At 38.6% G+C, this 18,958-nt stretch overlaps 1 protein-coding gene across 4 annotated transcripts in view; it reads right to left on the reverse strand.

Moving 5' to 3' along the window:
* Acaca (acetyl-CoA carboxylase alpha) overlaps window positions 1–18,958 on the reverse strand; it is a 308,031-nt gene that overhangs the window by 184,424 nt on the left and 104,649 nt on the right. The gene's annotated exons all lie outside the window — the stretch shown is intronic.

The raw sequence follows: 18,958 nt of genomic DNA on the forward strand, positions 1-18,958 counted from the left end.
CAAGGCTGTTTCTAGATTGTGACTATGATGTGCACACAACCTTTCCATCTGTATCCCTAATCTCCATCTTTTTATGGGTTGTAACTGTGTATTTTTAATTGCCTGATAAATATTTTGCTTGGATATCCCACAGGCATCCCCAAACCAACAACCTCAAAACCAAATTTTTTTTAATTTAAAGACAAAATAAAACAGAAAATGGCAGAAATAGTACATGCTTTCAAAGAAAAAAAAACATTAATAAATCACTAATGTTTACATATTGTCCCCCCACAAATAATTGTTCAAGATACAAAAGTAGAGCATATAAATGGGAATTCCACCAGGAAGACTGTAAACAGTTGTGTTCAACTATCCAACAAAAACTAAGTAATATGGCTATCAATCCTGTACACTTAGACATGTACGCATTTATCCACACCTTCATTTATGTTGAGACCAAACAAAACATAGCAGATTAAAATCATTCTGAACAAAGCTTAATAATACTGCTGGATTTCACATCATGACACTCCGGAATCAGCACCAAGTACTGCAGTGCCCCTTTTTTTCCTTCAAAGTATTTATTCATTTCATCATGTGTTGAAAGATCAGTTCTTAAAAAACTGTTTAGAGCTTTTATGCAAACATGAGTCTTTTTTTAAAAATTTTATTTAAGGAGAAAAAAAAAACAGAAAAAGGGTAGAAGTTATACAGAATTTCAGAAAGAATAAACAGTAGGAAATCACTAGTTAATAGATTACATATTGTTATCTTAGAAATAGTTGTTCAAGTTACAAAATTAAAGCATATAAAGTAGACTTTGAAACAGTGAGATTGTAAACAGGCAAACATGAGTCTTAACATTTATTTCTATTCTTTTTATATTAGAGGGAGAAACAGGACAGAACAGGATAGAACAAAACATATTCCTATAGACACATAAAACTAAAAAGACATGTAAAACTACTGTACAAGGAGTTCTATCATGGTTACTGTGCTATCTCGTTATCATCAACAGAATTGGCTATATTATCAGATAAAGTATAATTGAATCTATCAGTTCATTACAGAGTTAATAGAAATACAACTTTGTAGATAGTGTAGAGTTACAAAAACAGGTAGTAGTCAAATCAGAATGGGTATCGTAGTGAATTGTCATTTTCAGTATACCTGTCTATACTCTCCGACTTGATACCATCAACTGATCAGTTTTGAGTAAAATCTGTCAATAATAAGCAGCAAACAAACAAATCAGATTTAACTAAGATCAGTCAAGATACAACAGTATAAGTTATTCAGGGATCTGGATTAAGTTAATAGGAAATTAAAGATGACCACTGTGCTATATCCTGGTATCTTCAGGACAGCTGTCTGTGCCTTCAGATCCAGTGCTTATATACAAACTGGGAAGGAACAAGTTCTATCCAAGCAGAGTGGTGTGAGTAATATGGGTTTTAATTCCTGATACACTATTAGCAATATCTTCTGCTGTCTTTTTTTTTAAGACTATTCCTCCTCTTTCACTCCCCCAGGATGTACTTGTATTTTTGGGTCTCCCCAACACTCTCAGTTTTATATTAGGAGGACAACCTGCTATTTACCTAAGTGTTTCCGAACTTTCTCACTCCTGGGCTTGATCTCTAACTGTATTTCTTTACTTATTAAAGCTGTCTTTTCAACCTATCCATAAGTACTGGTCTTGGGGCTGGGGATTTAGCTCAGCGGCATAAGCACCTGCCTTGCAAGCAGGCAGTCGTGAGTTCGATCCCCGGTACCGATAAATGAAAAAGACCAAAAAAAAAAAAAAAAAATCCGTAAGTACTGGTCTATTTGACCCTATTACTCTCTGGTTCCCTATCACATCGAGTTCTGTTTTTTCATATTTGATTTTGGTCCATATACCCTTCTTCAGGTTAATTATATTCCCTATAAAGAGCATCTCGGTGGACCCTAACTCTTGATCTACTCTGCCTATGATTCTCTTTTTTCCCTTAAGTTAGTGTATCTAGGCCATCTATATTAAAAATTATATGCAACCTTCTCTGCCTCATTTCTGCTGTGCTCTTTTTGTGTCATTAGTTGTCTATTTTTTTGTTCCATTCATTGGGGCCTTTCTGCCACTGTTCCTGAAATCTTGGTGCTTTTCTTTTAGAAAGTCCTGTAGTATTCTCTGTAGAGTTGGATTGGTGATTGAGAATTCCTCCAGTTCCTCTTTATCTTGGAAGCATCTTGTTTCTCCATTAATTTCTAGGGACAATTGTGCAGGATAGATCAACCTTGGCTGGAGGTTATTTTCTTTCAAGGCTTGGATTATTTAGCCCCATGCTCTTCTCTATTTGCTGGTTTGTGCCAAGAAGTCTGACGTAATTCTGATGGGCTTTCCCTTGTAAGTGATTTGTTTCTTGTCTCTGACAGCTTTTAATATTCTGTCCTTATTTTGGATTTCTGGGATTTTTATTATATGCCTGGGTGTATTTCTGTTTTGGTTGTAGGTGGCTGGAGTTCTGTATGCCTCATACATCTGAGTATCTTTTCCTTTTCCTATGTTTGGGAAGTTTTCCTTAATTATTTCTGTTAAATAGCCTTTGCAGTTCTTTTGTTTGCAACCCTGCTTCTTCAACTACATTCTTTATTCTTGTTATAGATCCTCTTGTCATCTTGTAACTTTTGAACTGTCACTGCTTATTTCTTTGTTATTTTTAAGAAATTTTTCCTTTCATGTTCTTACATTGCAAACCTGTCCTCCAGTTCAGATAGTCTATCCTTAGTTTCTTTCAAGCAGTTTTGCCAGCTTTCAATGGAGTTTTTAATTTCCTGGTAATCTCTTTGAACCTGCTTCATGTATTCTATGTTTTCTCCATTTTCTCCATCAAACAATTCTCCCCCCCCCTTTTTTTTTTGTTCTTCCATCTGTTTTTTCTTGGGAGGTGCTTAGCATTTCTTTAAATATTCTACTTATATTTTGCTTTACTTGGTTAAATACTTCACTTTTGAACTCGTCTATGAGGTCCCGAAGATACCGTTTTATGTCTGTTGGTGTCTTATCTGATATTACATGTTTGCTGTCCTCATTTTCCTTTGCATTTACCTTTCCTGGATCAATGTTCTCAGGATTGGGGACTGAAGACCCTTTCTTGTTGCTCCTTCTTCCCATACTTTTTGTTCCTTCCATACAAGCATATATAGGAGGCTCCGTTTCTTTTTTTTTTTATTTTTTATTTTTTGTCTTTTTCCTTTTTTATCAGTACCAGGGATCGAACTCACGGCTGCCTGCTTGCAAGGCAGGCGCTTATGCCGCTGAGCTAAATCCCCAGCCCCAGGAGGCCCTGTTTCTTTACAGTTTGTTTGAATCCCGCCAGCTAGGTGTTCCCACCCACTGTAGTGTACTAGGAAGACACAGACGGGGCAGCCTATGATGGTCCTGCCCCTCCAGGTCAGTCAACCTGCTGCAGGCTTCACTGCGTTAGGGTGCACTGCCAGGCACAGGGACTTGATTTGGGCTAGCCTATTGGGTCTTAGTCCTGGCATTACCCAGGTCCAGTGCACCCCACCAATCCCTCTTGAGAAGGGAGTAGCCACCTGAAGTCACCGCTGCTCCTTGTTATAGCCTATCTTCCAGGTCCCAGATTGTCATCTGTTGGAGCTCTCCCCTCTCTATGGAAGAGATTTTATTCTGCTCACTCACTGCAGATCGATGGAGGATTCCCTGCCAGCTCTGCTCTCAATTCAGTTCGCCAACTTCCATCCTCAGTGCAAATGCCTCCCCAGTGAGATAAAACTGGTGGGCTATCCCGGCTACATCAGTTCAAGGACAGCAGCAGCGAGTCCAAACAGGGAGTTCAAGCAGCAGTGCTGAGACTGGAGCTGTTCCAATTGTATCACCGGGACTAAATTTTTAATTGTTTTTTCTCAGCTTAGTTTGTTCCTGGATCGGGAGGGTCTATCTGCCTCTGTTTGGGACTCCCCATGCTGTATTATTTTTGGATCTAAGTTGACTATCTCAGAGAGTCTCTGTTGCTTGCTGTTATCTATCTGCCATTTTCGGGCCTCCCCTCTAAACCAAATTCTTTACAGGACAACATAATATACCATATTTCATCAACTTTAAGACAGCCGCTTTCTTTTTACTTGTTAAAAACTCTGATATTGGTATTAACTTATAATTGATAACATTAGTTTCCTAGTGGTAAATAAGATAATGGTGCTTTGTAACAATCAATGGTACATCAGATTAAATGAAAAGAACAGGAGAAAAAACACAGGCCTGAGTTTAAATTCCAGACCTGGAGCAATGAGCTTGACAAATAAATTAGCACTTCCCAGCTTCAGTTTTCTCTTTCTAAAATGTGCATGGTGGTCACTGTTTCAGTTGTCTCTCAGCTCCAAGTTTACCCTCTCATGCTCTGCTTTGTAACGATGGGGCTAAGATTGCAAACTTCATTTCAGGGACTTTTCATTGCCCTCTCCCATTCAGTTCTGCCTATCAGAATGCAGAAACATTAAGAAAAAAGACGTCCTTTCTGTTTTCCAGCTCTTATCAGTGTCACTTCAGCAGCAGCAGTTCACTCAAACCTCTAGTTTCTTTCAACATTCCCAGCCTTAAAAGCACTAGCAGTGGTGGTTGTAGCTCCTTGGCAAGAGTACCAGATGGCCTTGGTCACTCCCTCTGGTCCAGGTTACCTAGGCTTATCCTGTTCGATCAAGCTTTCTCCAAAGATTATAGCACAAGTTACTGAAAGCTTACTCTAGGAGGTCCAAGCACCCGCCTCCAGGGCTCTCCTCCAAGCTCCTAGGTTTTGGTAACCATTTCTTTGTGGTTTCCCAGACTTGGTGAAAGAGGCTTCCTGCAGTTATTAATTCAAGATTACTTCAGCATTCTTTTTGTTTTGTTTTACTCTTTTTTATTCTTCTAAAACCTCTGTTTAAAATACCTAATGCAGTTTCTCTTCCTTTAAGTAGACCCTGAAATCTCTGAAAATATTTTTTCTTTCCTTTCCTACAATGTAACTTTAATACTGCAAGAAATTATCTTTTCAAAATGAGTATGATTAAAATCTCTGACACAACACGCAGGATAGCACATGCCTGTAATTCCAGTACTATGAGATCCCAAATTCAAGCCCAACATGGGGAATTTTGCAATTTAGTGACCCTGCCTCAAAATAAAAAGGGGAGGGGATCTAGCTCAATGTAGGGGTACTATGTTCAGTCCTCACTATTCCCGCCCACCCAAATTCTTCTCACAGGGTCATGCCAATCCATACTGGAGTCTGAGGCAAAACCCAGTCTTTATTATGACCCTTTCTTTATTTAAAATACTGATATTTTGCTCATTATGGATTCTTTACACTGATTTTGCTTTTAAAAACATTTCATGGGGCTGGGGATTTAGCTCAGCAGCATAAGCGCCTGCCTTGCAAGCAAGCAGTCGTGAGTTCAATCCCTGGTACAGATAAAAAGGAAAAAGACAAAAAAAAAAAAAAAAAAAAAAAAACACATTTCATGCGGGGGTATAGCTCAGTGGCACGATGCCTGCCTGGTAAATATGAGGTCCTGAGTTTGATTCCCAGCAAAAAAAAAAAAAAAAATTCACTAAAATATTATCTATATTGTGAGGAAGAAAAATACCATCAAAATCAAAAGATTAAGAATTATATTTTTTATTTTCTTTCTATAATTTTAGATAATATTTTTAGATACTATTTTCTACTCTTGGCTCTAATTTTATCATTCATTCATTCATTCATTCATTCATGCAGCTATACTGGGTTGAACTTAGGACTTCTTCATGCACGCTAGGCAAGCACTCTAACTGTTGAGCTATATATCCAGCTCTTCTGTACAATTTTAAATATGTAATTGTTTCTTTATTAACCCCTTTAGAATGTAAGTCTTTCTGGAAGGATGACCACATCTCATAAGAATCTCTTTTCTGATAAATAGCATATTATCTGATTTTCTATGGGTATATGATTTGTTACTGTTTTGGGGTTTTTGTCTTTATTTTTTGCAGTACTGCAGATCAAATCCAGGGCCTTGTATATGCTAAGCAAGCACTCTACAATTGAGCCACATTCCCAGCCTTTTTTTAAAATCTAATTTTTGAGATAAGATCTCACTAAATTGCCTACCGTATCCTATAGGTGTGATCTTCCTGCCTCAGGCCCCAAAGTAGCTTATATCACAGACATGTACCACTATATCTTGAGAATGTCTATATAGCTGTAGATCAAATACAGATGCAGTAGCTCAGTTCATAAACTTAATTCTTTTCACAATTCTGGTCACAAACCGAATTGGACAAGAACCAAATCAAATTTCTCCACAAGGTTAACACTGAATTTAACTATTTAGTTTGATTCTGTTCTCACCCAATTTGCAACCAGAATTGAGGAAAGAATTAAGTTCACATGAAGCCTTGAGTTTGATTCCCACTACCACAAAAAAGATTTTTAGAAAGAAAAAAAAAAATTAAGTTCATGAACTGAGGGTACCAAGCTAATAGACCTCCAATCAGTTCTTTTCACAGACTCTCTATCAAAACTCAGCTGTATGGTGGTACACACCTATAATGCCAGTGCTCTGAGGCTTAGGTAGGAAAATATTAAGTTTGAGTCCAGCCTGAGAAATTTAATGGCTTAGTAAGACTCTGTATCAAAATACAAAAGTTTTAAAAGGCTGCAGATATAGCTCAGTGTAAAGCCTTTTGGTTCAATTCCCAGTACCATACATATGTGTATACATACATATGTATTCAGTGAATAGTCTCTTTCTTTATACTATACCACACCTAAGATGTGTGTCTTTAACTCGTGAAACCTCTTCTGCAGGAGGATAGCAAGGAGGGATAGTTTAGAGACTAACAGCAACTTTACCTACTAGACTTAGTGCTGCATACTCCACTGATAGCATTCAGTTTGCAAGTTAGCAAATGTGTGTAACAGCACTCTCAAACCTTCTGAGAAACTGACAGTTCAAGTTGATCAACCTATTACAATTTTCTACATCCTTTTCTATAATGTATGTAATTATCTTGATATGAATTGGAACTCTACATTTAAGATTGGCCTGAACCAGATGTGGTGGCATATGCCTGTAATCTCGGCACTCTAAGAGGTTGAGGCAGGAGACCCACAAGTACAGACCCACCCTGGACAATTTAGTGAGTTGGTAAAATCTTACCTCAAATTAGGAAAAAAAAGTATTTTAAAGGGAGGTGGAGTGTGCAGGGATGCAGCTCAACAGAAAGGCTTTGAGTTCCATCCTTAGTAGCCAAAAAAAAAAAAAAAAAGAAAGAAAGAAAGAAAGAAAAAGAAAATGTGCCTAGAAGGTAGAATGATTTGTTTAAGACTATAAAGGAAGTTTATAGTACAGACAAGAAACCAGGTTCTCTAGGTTTCATTTCCATGTTCTGCCAACCATAGCATTACACATCTATGATGACACTAAATATCAGTGGTCTGGAAGCAGTTCCTGGGCATGTAGTTTTAAAAAAGAAAAATTAGTTGGAAATAGTGGCATATGCTGATGGTCCCAGCAGTCTGGGAGGCTGAGACAGATTGTTTACAAATCTCGATCCAGCCTGAGTAATTTACTGATTTAGTGAGATTAAGTCTCAAAATTAACAAAACAAAGAAAATGAAACAACAAAAACAAAAAAACCTACTTCCTTGTCTATAACTATTTTCCTCGCCCTCATTTCCTTTCAAGCTCAAGTTCATGGATCATTAGCAGTGTACAAACTGAGTAATAACATAAATGAATCTCAGAAATTACGAAAGAATTTGGACACAAAAGAGCACACACTGTGAGACACCACATATACAACATTCTGAAATAAAGATAACTAATCTATAATGCAGAAAGCTGATCAGCATGCTGAAGTTGATGACTGCTGAGGTTGATAACAAAGATGACAGAAATGTTTTACATCTCGATCTTGATTGTGGTGATGGTTACATACGCTGATATGTATGTCAAAACCGTAAAACTGTAATTTTTAGAAGTTGAACTTTCTGTAGGTAAATTAATAATCCAAAAAACCTTATTTTTAAAAAGTCTCACTAAAAGCCAGGCATGATGGCACACACCTGTAATCCCAGCACTTGGGAGCTGAAGCAGAACAGTTGCGAGTTCGAGACTGGCCTGGACTACAAAGTGAGCTCTGCATAGCAAGACCCTGCTCAAAAAGACCAAAAAAAAAAAAAAAAAAAAACCCTAAAACCTCATTAAGTTGTCCATGTCAAATACATGCATTTGATTATAAGTTATACCTCAGTAAAGTTGACTTTTTAAACTTACTGCTTCTTCTCTGAAAAAACATCAAACAGCAGATTACTGCAATACAGTGGAAGCCTGTAACCCTCCAGCCCCACCAGGAGTGGCTATAGTAACTCATGGTGGCTTTGTCAATGGCATGGAAGCAAATTTTGGTTCAAAAAGTCAAGGTCAAGGATAAGAGGTATGATCCTGTCCAAGCTGGACCATTTGGTCAAGAACATGAGCGTTATCTCTTTTCTCTGTTCATCAAGCAATCTGAGACCACTGGCTTTGTCCTAGGAGATCTCTCAAGGATGAGGTTTTGAAGACCATGCAAGTTGCAGGTACAGAAGCAGACTTGCTCTGGCTAGCAGACCAGATTCAAAGCATTTGTCACCATCAAAGACTACAACTGTCATGTTGATCTGGGTGTTAAGTACGCCAAGAAGGTATCCACCACCAGCCCAGAGACCATCTATCCTGGTCAAGCTCTCCACTGACCCCATGTAGAGAGGGGCCATCAATAAGCCCTATGTTCTTTCCTGCAAGAAGACAGGCTGCTGCACGCTGTGCTGGTGTACCTCATCTCAACCCCAGAGGCACTGGCATTATCTCAGTTCATTTCCAAGAAGCTGTTGCTGATGGCCAAAACTGATACTACTATATCTGGGCCACAGGCTGCACTGCCATCCTGGGCAACTTCAAGATGCCATCTTCAAGATCTATAGCTATCTGACCCCACACATCTGGAAACACACTGTGTCCATCAAACTTATCAGGAATTTGTTGGCTACCTCCTAAAAACTCACACCACAGTCTCTGAATAGAGGACACATCTATTATATGAGAAAAATTTAGTTAGGTGTGATGCTGTATACCTGCAATACCAGCTACTCTGAAAACTAAGGAAGGAGGATCATGAGTTCAAGGTCAGCCTGGACAACTGACTTGAGATCCTGTCTCAAAATAAAAATAAAAATAGCGGGGCTATAATTCGATGGTAGAGCACTTTCTACCATGTGTATTACCCTGAGCTCAATGCATAGTGCCATAAAGAAAAAGATAGAAAAAAGCCTGTTTAATAATAAAAACAACCATGTAGGACTCCACCTGACTCTCAGGAACTACTCCTATTCTCCATTCCTTTTCACAATCAATTTTCGTATGCAATAAGTAAAATAAAATAGAAATAGAAATAAAAACTACTACACTACTGATATGGAAAGACAACAAAAAGAATACCACAGAAGTATTCACAAGTTGAAATCTAGGTCTACAAGTATGACATCATAATTTCTTTATCTGCTCTCATTGTATCTCCAACCGTCTGAATACACTCCTCTACTTCATTTCCCACTGATATTTAAAATCTGAGGACACGAATATTAATTAAAATACAAACTACGACTGATTTTGGGAACTTTCATTTTCCCATTGCATTTAGATGCTTTCCAGCAGAAACACAAGACAATAGAGTGAAAGCAATTCAAATTTATTACAAGTTGGCTTTTGCAAGAACAAAAATCTACCAGTGCATGTTAACATTTCTGCCTCCTCTATCTACCTATGTGCCAATCCTGTTAAGTACAGCATCTACCTAGAGTTTAAAAGAGTCAATTTTAAGAAACGTAACTCCCTAAATGATGAATACATTTATGTGCCCTGTATGAGGCTAGCTAACACATGAAACAGTGGTAAAGTAGAAAGATGAGGGAAATCAGAAAAATGTAAATTAGAAATACAAACTCTATAAAAGTTGGATGAGAACTTTAAAAAGTCTACATCTGTTATTCTACATGATGAAAAGTGACTAAACATTTCTTCATTGCACTTTATTCTGTTTATCATTTCTGAAATGTATCATACTATGGTTTATTTCTTGCCTTCACACCAAATGTTCTGTCAGGAATAATTTTTCTTTATTTGTCTCCCAGTAATACTTCAGTTCATCTTTCAAAATGCAACAAAGCTAGGCTGGGGATACAACTCAGTGGCAGAGCCTTTATCAAGCATGTACAAGGTCATTGTTCAATACCCAATACCACACCATAAACCAACCAAACAAAAAAATCTGTTTTCCCAGGAAGCCTTTGCTCATAGCATCAACTCTTAATGAAGTAACCAAGCTTTTCTTGTGCTTCACCAGAACTTGCACAAATCTTTCCTCCTAATCACACTGGATTGTTACATGAATTTACACCTATGCCTTATTAGTAGTGTGTTCCTTGAAGTCAGGAACTCTTACTCATCCCTAAAAGTTGAAGACTCCTACTCATTTTATATTTCTGACACAAAAGGGTTCTCTTTTTTTTTTTTTTTTTTTTTTGTCTTTTTCGTTTTTATCGGTACCAGGGATCGAACTCACGACTGCCTGCTTGCAAGGCAGGTGCTTATGCCGCTGAGCTAAATTCCCAGCCCCCACAAAAGGGTTCTTAGCACAAATAAAAACTGCTCAAACATTTTTAATCATGATGACTATGCATTAATTATTAACTAAATAAAATAACAAACATTTCAGAATCCTTGCTATGAGAAACTGCACTAAACTCTTCACATGAACTGGTATATTAACCCTTGCAATAATGTCACAGTTTTTGAGAACCACTGAAAGTGAGAAAAGAGAGGCTCAGACAAAGTGAAAGCCCCATGTTCAAAGATACAAGTAAAGAACTAAATCCAGTCTACTTGACTCGAGTCCCTGAGTAGTAGTAAATAAGACTACTCCCTGAGTAGTCTTATTTAAACTGCAATGAATAAGGTTACCGTTTAAAATTTATAAGGATTATATATACATATGAAGTTAGGTCTTTAGAGCAAATACTAAGTAGATGGCTGCTATTGCTGTCATATTTTTTAATAGAGAGTTTTAGAAAACAAACTACTTATATCTTTCTTTCCCATGTCTTCTAAATTTCTTTCTTTTTTTTTTTTTTAAGGAGATAAAGAAAGAAACAAAGAAAGGGTACAAGTAATACAAAATTTAAAAAATAAACAGTAAGAAATCACTAGTTAATAGATTACATATTCTCATCTTAGAAATAGTTGTTCAAGTTACAAAATTAAAGCATATAAAGTGGACTTTCAAACAGTGAGAGTGCAAACAGATTTGTTCAATGATCAAAAAACTCAGTAATATGGTCATCCATCTTATACACTCAAACATATATGCAGTTATAACCTTTAGAGCACCTTCTTTTCTTTTCTTTTGTACAATGACAATTACCCAATTATTTTGGGTTTTATTACTTCCACAGTTCTCATTACTTATTTTGAAGAGAGTAAAACCAAATGCGACACATCAGAACAGAGTCAGTCAAATCAAAAGGATGGACATAATAGATAATGTAAAAACAAAATACAAGGTGATCAACAATGGTTACCACACTGCCTCTTGCTATCTTAAGAAGAATAGCCTGTATCATCAGTTAATAAAATTGAACAAAACAGTACAGAATACAACCAAAACATTGGAGACTTTACAGGACTTTAAAAGAAGATAATAGTCAAGCAGAATGGGCATCATAATGAATCCTATTGTCTTCACAGTTGTTGCCCATACTTTCAAACTTGGTACTATCTAGCAAAGCAGAATAAGGGAAAATCAGTCAAAGCAAGATAGTGAGAGCAACACAGAGTTTCAAATCAAGTTAACAGGAAATCAAAGTAGGTTACTATAATGTATCCTGCTATTTTTTAATTTACTTTTCCCTTAATTAAAAAGATAAACATAAAGAAGTAAATAATTAAAAAAAGAAAGAAAGAAAAAAAGGGGATTGAGATAAAGAGGGCATAACAACAGAACAGCGCAGGTCAAAACATAACCATTTAAGCAAAATAGTGTTTCACCTCAAGATATCCTGACATAAAAGTAGTTACCATTGTGACTCTTTCCTTGAAATCTCTGAATATAACTTCATATACTGTAGCACCAAACATATCAAGACAATGTAAAACCATTCAAGAGAATGAAAATATTACAGGGTATTTAGAACCAGCTAACAGAAAATGAATCATGGTTTCTGTATAATCTCCTTGTCTATAAAAGTTTTTGCTTATATTATCACATATAATAAAATCCAATAAGATACAACCTGTTAAGACTGATGGAGACAGAAGAATATAAGCTTGATGGGACTTCAAAACAAGATGATACTAAATCAGCACTAGCTATTATGATGTCTTGTTTTCTCCAAAATAGCTGTTCCTACCATCCAATCTTCTCTGCCTCATCTCTGTTTAGATCTTTTTCTGTCATTTGTTGTCAGTTTGTCTTCTTCATTTCACTTTCTGCTCTATTCATTGTGGCCTCTCTGCCATTATTTCTGGAATCTTGATATTTTCCTTTTGTAGAATATCCTGCAGTATTCTCTGTAGAGTTGAATTGGTGGTTGCAAATTCCCCTAGTTCCTCTTTATCCTGGATGCACCTTGTTTTTCCATCAATTTCCAGGGACAGTTGTGCAGGATATATCAATCTTGGCTGGAAGTTATTATCTTTCAAAGCTTGAATTATTTCCCCCACACTCTTCATGATTTGATGTGTACCGAGAAGTCTGCTGTAATTCTGATGGGTGTTCCCTTGTAAGTGATCTGTTTCTTGTCTCTGACGGCTTTTAATATTCTGTTCTTATATTGGATTTCTGGAATTTTGATTATTATATGCCTGAGTGTAGCTCTGTTTGGGTTGTAGGTGGCTGGGGTCCTGTATGCCTCATACATCTGAGTATCTTTACCTTTTGCTAAATTAGGGAAATTCTCTTGGATTATTTCTGTGAATAGCTTTTGTGTTTCATTTGTTTGTGTCCCTACTTCTTCTTTTATGTTCTTCTTTTTTTTGTCTTTTTCCTTTTTTATCAGTACCAGGGATCGAACTCACAACTGCCTGCTTGCAAGGCAGGCACTTATGCCGCTGAGCTAAATCCCCAGCCCCTTGTTCTTAAGTTATAGATCCTCTTATCATCTTCTAGCCTTTGTATTATTGCTGTTTGTTTTTTTGTTATTTTTAAGAAGTTTTTCATTTCATGCTCCCATATTACGAATCTGTCCTCCAGTTCAGATAATCTATCCTTAGTTTCTTTCAAGCTGTTATGCCAGCTTTCGATAGAGTTTTTAGTTTCCTGGTAATCTCTTTGAACCTGCTTCACGTATTCTATGTTTTCTCTATTTTCTCCATCAAACAATTCTCCCCTTTTTTTCTGTTCTTCCATTCCACCATCTGTTTTTTCTTGGACGGTGCTTAGCATTTCTCTAACTATTCTACTTATATCTTGCTTTAGGTCGTTAATAACTTCATTCCTCAACTCGTCTATGAGGCTCTGGACATATCGCTTTATGTCTATTGGTGCTGTGTCTGCTATTGCATGTTTCTCAGGATTGGGGGCCGAGGACCCTTTCTTGTTGCTCCTTCTTCCCATGTTTTTTGTTCCTGCTATACAAGCATATATAGGAGGCCCAGTTTCTTTGTCGATTACAGCTTGTTTGAATTGCGCTGGCTAGGTGTTCCTGCCCACTGCAGTGTACAAGGGAGACACAGACCTGGGAAACCTCTGCTCGGCCCGCCCCTCCAGGTCAACCTACCGAAGGGCCCGCCCCTCCAGGTCAACCTACCGAAGGCTTCACCGCTAGGGTGCACCTCCAAGCGCTGGGACCTGGTTTGGCCTAGCCTACTGGGTCTTAGTCTGTGGTGTCACCCAGGCCAGGAACTCACCACCAATCCTGCTTAAGAGGGGAATATACGCCTAAGGACACTGCAGCCTCCTGTTCCAGCTAATATGCCTGGTCCCAGCATGTCCTTTACTGGAGCCTCCTACTCTGTGGAAGGGTCTCCAATCCACTCACTCACTGCAGGTCAATGTAGGGCTCCTGGCCAGTCCTGCTCTCAACTCCATTAACCGCTTCCCACTCTCAGAGCTTTCGCGCCTCTCTCCTTGTTGTGCCGATTGGGACGCAGCAGCGGCTGCAGGAAATTCAAATCACGGCTGCCAGTGGCGCAGGGTCCAGCTTCCGCACTGAGACCTTATCTGTTCTTGTTATATCATCAGTATTGCGTTTCCAGTTGGCTTCTCTTAGTTTAGTCCGTTCCTGGGTTGGCAGGGTGTATCTCCCATTGCTTAGGACTTTTTGCGCAGCACCATTCCTGGATTTTCAGAGAGCTTCCGAAGCTGCTGCTATCTATCCGCCATGTTCTCCCAGAAGTCCATGTCTTCTAAATTTTATAAAAGCCCCAAATATATGACTCTCACACTAACAATTACAAGTTCAAATTCCCTCAAGGACTGACAGAATGACTGAAAATATTATAAAATAAATAACTGATATGGTTATATTGACAGGTCAATATACTAAATAGACACAATTTTAAAGTTATGAAAAAGTGAAGATGAATACTGATGAAAAGGCAAAAGCAATTCCTCGCTGTTTTGTTATTTATTTATTTCCTTATTTTTGAGACAGGGTCTCTCTGTGGAGTCCAGCCTGGCCTCAAACTTGCAAAGATCCTTCTGCATTAATATGATTAATATGTCAATGTGTGATTTTTTATTTGTGCCAAGTGCTGAGATTATAAGTTTGTGCCACTACACCCAGCAACTAGAAAAAGCAATTTTTAAGTCACAAAAAAACTTAATTACTTTCACATATTCAACCAAAAAATACTTTATGTATGTAATAAACAAAGTTGAACTAATCTTTAGAAAAATATAGTATCTGCCCAATAAACAGGGGATAATAGGCAATTTTAAAGAAAGAATTAGTGTGTTGAAGTAACCACCTATGGTTTTCTCTTCAAAGAGTGCAAAGAGTGGTAAAAAGGAAAAGAAAAGAATGATTACCTTAAAGACAAGTTTTGCCATATCAGTTCAACTTCACTTTATATTTCCTCTTTCAGTCTAACATTAGTTTAATTTTCAGGTAATTTTATTCAAAGTAAAACCCTAAATTACAAAACAAACACATGGACAAAAAAGCTGAAAGGGCCATCAATGACCACTATCAAGCAAATCATTCTGATCTTTTATTCCAATCCACTGCCAAGGAGGCCCAGGCTGTAAGAGGACTAAAATCCCATACATTTCCTCTTTTTTTTTTTTTTTTTTTTTGGTCTTTTTATCGGTACCAGGGATCAAACTCACGACTGCCTGCTTGTAAGGCAGGCACTTATGCCGCTGAGCTAAATCCCCAGCCCCTATACATTTCCTCTTTAACCTGATTTCTAACAAGAAGAAGGATGTGGGAAGGTATACAAGGAGCTTGACATCCTCACCAACAGCATAACAAGCCAACTACAGCAGGCATCTTTTCTGGCTTCAGTGACATATCTTAAAAAGGTTTTCAGCAAAACTGCTTTCAACAGGATGCTACAAAGAATATCTGACATGTCAGTTTCTAAAATTCTCTGGGCCTTAACCTTATCCTCCTTATGGGAAGCCATTACTAAAATTCTATTCACAAATATCCCCTTGATTCTATTATTTGACTCCTGCATACTTAATTGATTCTTTGCCTTTATCTCCTTTGGACTTAAAGCTGTATACCTACCCAAGATGAAAATGCCTGTGATCTACTGAAGGCTACTAGTTAAAAGCTTTACAAAGTATCCCTTACTGCTGTTCAACAACTTCAACCTCCTTCAGCCTTAAGAAGTCAGATTGGTCATTGCCCATTATCCCTCATGGCAATTTGGATTACTTCTTCAGAGGAAAAGTGCTACAGACAACTAAGTCAGTTAAAAATATTATAGGCAGTCAGACAGGGATAGGGCCTCAAAGTAGCTAGCACAGAGGAACAGATGTCTTGTGTGACCATGAAGAAGACAGATACATCCTTTGTGGGCCAAGAAAAATGGCTATAATTGGCCCTCGAACCCCACAGGGAGACCTTAATATGGTTTTTCATGTTTTCAACAACAGAGATAAAAATCAAAAGGAAAAAATAACAATATGATCTTTTAGCAGTGATATTTGGAGCTCTAAAACAGGTAAACCGAGAAAAGTGGAGCTGCCTGAGCCCCTCCCGGACCATGTTTCAAGTGCAACAAAAAAGGAAGCTGAACAAGAGAATGCTCCTTCTGTAATCACAAGGGCCATTGGAAGAGCGACTACTATCCTAGCCGCCAGAGAGCAGGTAAGCCATCCTCTACATCTTTGCCCTCACAAGAGATCTTGTCACCACTGAATTCATTGCTGGCTGATCTATTTGGACTTGCTGCTGAAGATTGATGGGCCCTATCAAGGTATCCTTCTCAGAGCCCCAAGTCTCACTGGAGGTCTCAAGTAAGATATTCTCTGTACTTGTAGACACAGAGGCCACGTACAGTGTTCTTCCTGAGTTTCCAGGCCCTTATATTAAATCTTCAGTCTATGTAGTGGGTTGATAGCCAACCTACCTAGCCTCTTCGATTGGCCCATTCCATACAGGCTCTAAACTCTCTTCTTCACCCATAGCTTTCTGGTAATTCCAGCATGTCCCACATCCTTTTTAGGTAGGGCTCTTCTCTAAAAATTTAACTTCTCCTTTACCTTCTTCCTCCCCACAGCTCTAGTCCTCCAAACAGTCTCACAATGCACTGCAAAGCCATCCCCTCCCTCCCTTCTTCTCTGGTTGAACTCATAGTTTGAGATACTTCCAACCCCACCCATGCTATCCATGCCATGCCTATTTTAATTCCTCTCAGGGATCCTTCAATTTTTCCTTGCGTTTCCCAATATCTTATAGCTCCTAAACATTTACAGAGAATTAAACCTATAATCAAGCATCTTTTAGATAATGGTTTTCTTAAACTTACCCATTCACCCTACAATACTCCCATTCTCCTGGTACTAAAGCCTAATGGGTCCTACAGGCTAATATAAAACCTTAGGGTAATCAATGATGCTGTTACCCCAACTCACCCAATGGTGCCAAACCCTTGTTCTATGTTCTCTCATATCCCTCCCTCCACCAACCACTCACTTCATAGTCCTAGACCTTAAAAATGCCTTTTTTGCCATCCCCTCTACACCGATTGTCAGAAATCCTTCGTTTTTACATAGACTGACCCAGACATTCTTAGGTCTCAACAACTCACACCTGTCATCTCTATATTAAAAACTCTCCTCAGGGACACATACCACCCCCTTCCTTTCCTATTCATCAGTTTCACAAACACACCCCTGATCAGGACTAGCAAGTAGATTTACACACATTCCCTGCCACAAAACTCAAATATCTTCGCACTTCTCTTGGTACTTTTTCAGGATAGATAAAAGCCTTTTCCACAACCAGGGGGACTGCTGATGCAGTTACTAAAGTCCCGTTACAAGAAGTCATTCCTACGTTTGGTCTACCTCAGAGTATCCAGTCAGATACTGGTCTAGTCTTTACTTCTCAGATCTCTCAACAGGACAACAACTAAAATGGAGTAGCCCCTACCTGGTCTTCCTCAAAACTTCAATGGTGATCAAGGTCGCTGGACTGTCACCCTGGTTCCACATCACTCAAGGTAAGCAGTACCCTAACCCTAACTCCCCTGACTCAAAACATTCTGAGTGGTCATCTCATTCCCTATCTTCTGTCTCCATCTCACCAAAGCCCCACAGCCATAATTTTCAGGCTAGGTGATGTTTTGTTTTGTTTTGTTTTTGTCTTTTTCCTTTTTATGGGTACCGGGGATTGAACTCACAACTGCCTGCTTGCAAGGCAGGCGCTTATGCCGCTGAGCTAAATCCCCAGCCCCGCTAGGTGATGTTTTGTTATCCTATTTGGTTCCTGATCCCTTACATTCTATTTGTTAATTTTTTCACTATAACTATCTTATTTCCATCCACCCTCAGCTGTTAAGTTAAACATGAGACTCCTGTAGATCTAAAATCTCATGTTACTTATAGTGACACAGCCACACCCTTCCCCACACCTACTCTATATTTTTCCAACCATGATCCAACTGTCAGGCTTTATATTTCTCATGCTTCTTATTTTTTCCAGCTCAACTCCTGGAGCAGGGACAAGTTCTCCCTACACTTTTAACTTTTACCCTTTCAGATGGGGGAATAATTACCTCTCATAACTCTGCCCCTCCCAACTCCGCACTTATTTTTCAGATTCTTCCTCACCATGGCCCTGATGGAACGACACATTTGGATCAAGGGCATTTCTCCTTCTACCTTTCCTGGGTCCTTTAATTATGATAGTGATCTGGCTCCTCATAGCACCTTGTGTTTTTTATTTCTCCAATCTAGGATACAAGTATTCATCAATGATTAATTCCTTGTCCTGGCTGAAACACCTGGTACCAGCTTCTACATGGGCATCAACTGTCATCCCGTCAACCCCCTAGACTCCAACACGATGCCTCTGTCCAGCAGGAAGTAATAAGAGACACTCTTCATCCTTTTCCTAACAATAAAAAGACAGGAATGAAAGAGTTTTGCAAGCCGGGCGTGGTGGCTCACGCCTGTAATCCCAGCACTCAGGAGGCTGAGCTGGGAGGATCATTGTGAGTTCAAGACCAGCCTGCGCTACAAAGTGAGCTCAAGGCCAGCTTGAACTGCATAGCAAGACCCCGTGTCAAAAAAGACAAAAAAAAAAAAAAAAAAAAAAGAGTTTTGCCCTAGTATAAATTACTATACTGTTATGGCGGTGGTCTAATGTGGCAGAAGACCGAAGCGGGAACACCTACCACTTCCTGCTTCTTCAGCCCTAATTGCAAGTCCCCTTCCTGCTTACACACACAAACAATTCCA

This window comes from Cavia porcellus, unplaced genomic scaffold (assembly GCF_034190915.1).
Source record: "Cavia porcellus strain 051 isolate PalLab524CR breed Dunkin Hartley unplaced genomic scaffold, mCavPor4.1 scaffold_6, whole genome shotgun sequence".
Lineage (NCBI taxonomy): Eukaryota > Metazoa > Chordata > Mammalia > Rodentia > Caviidae > Cavia > Cavia porcellus.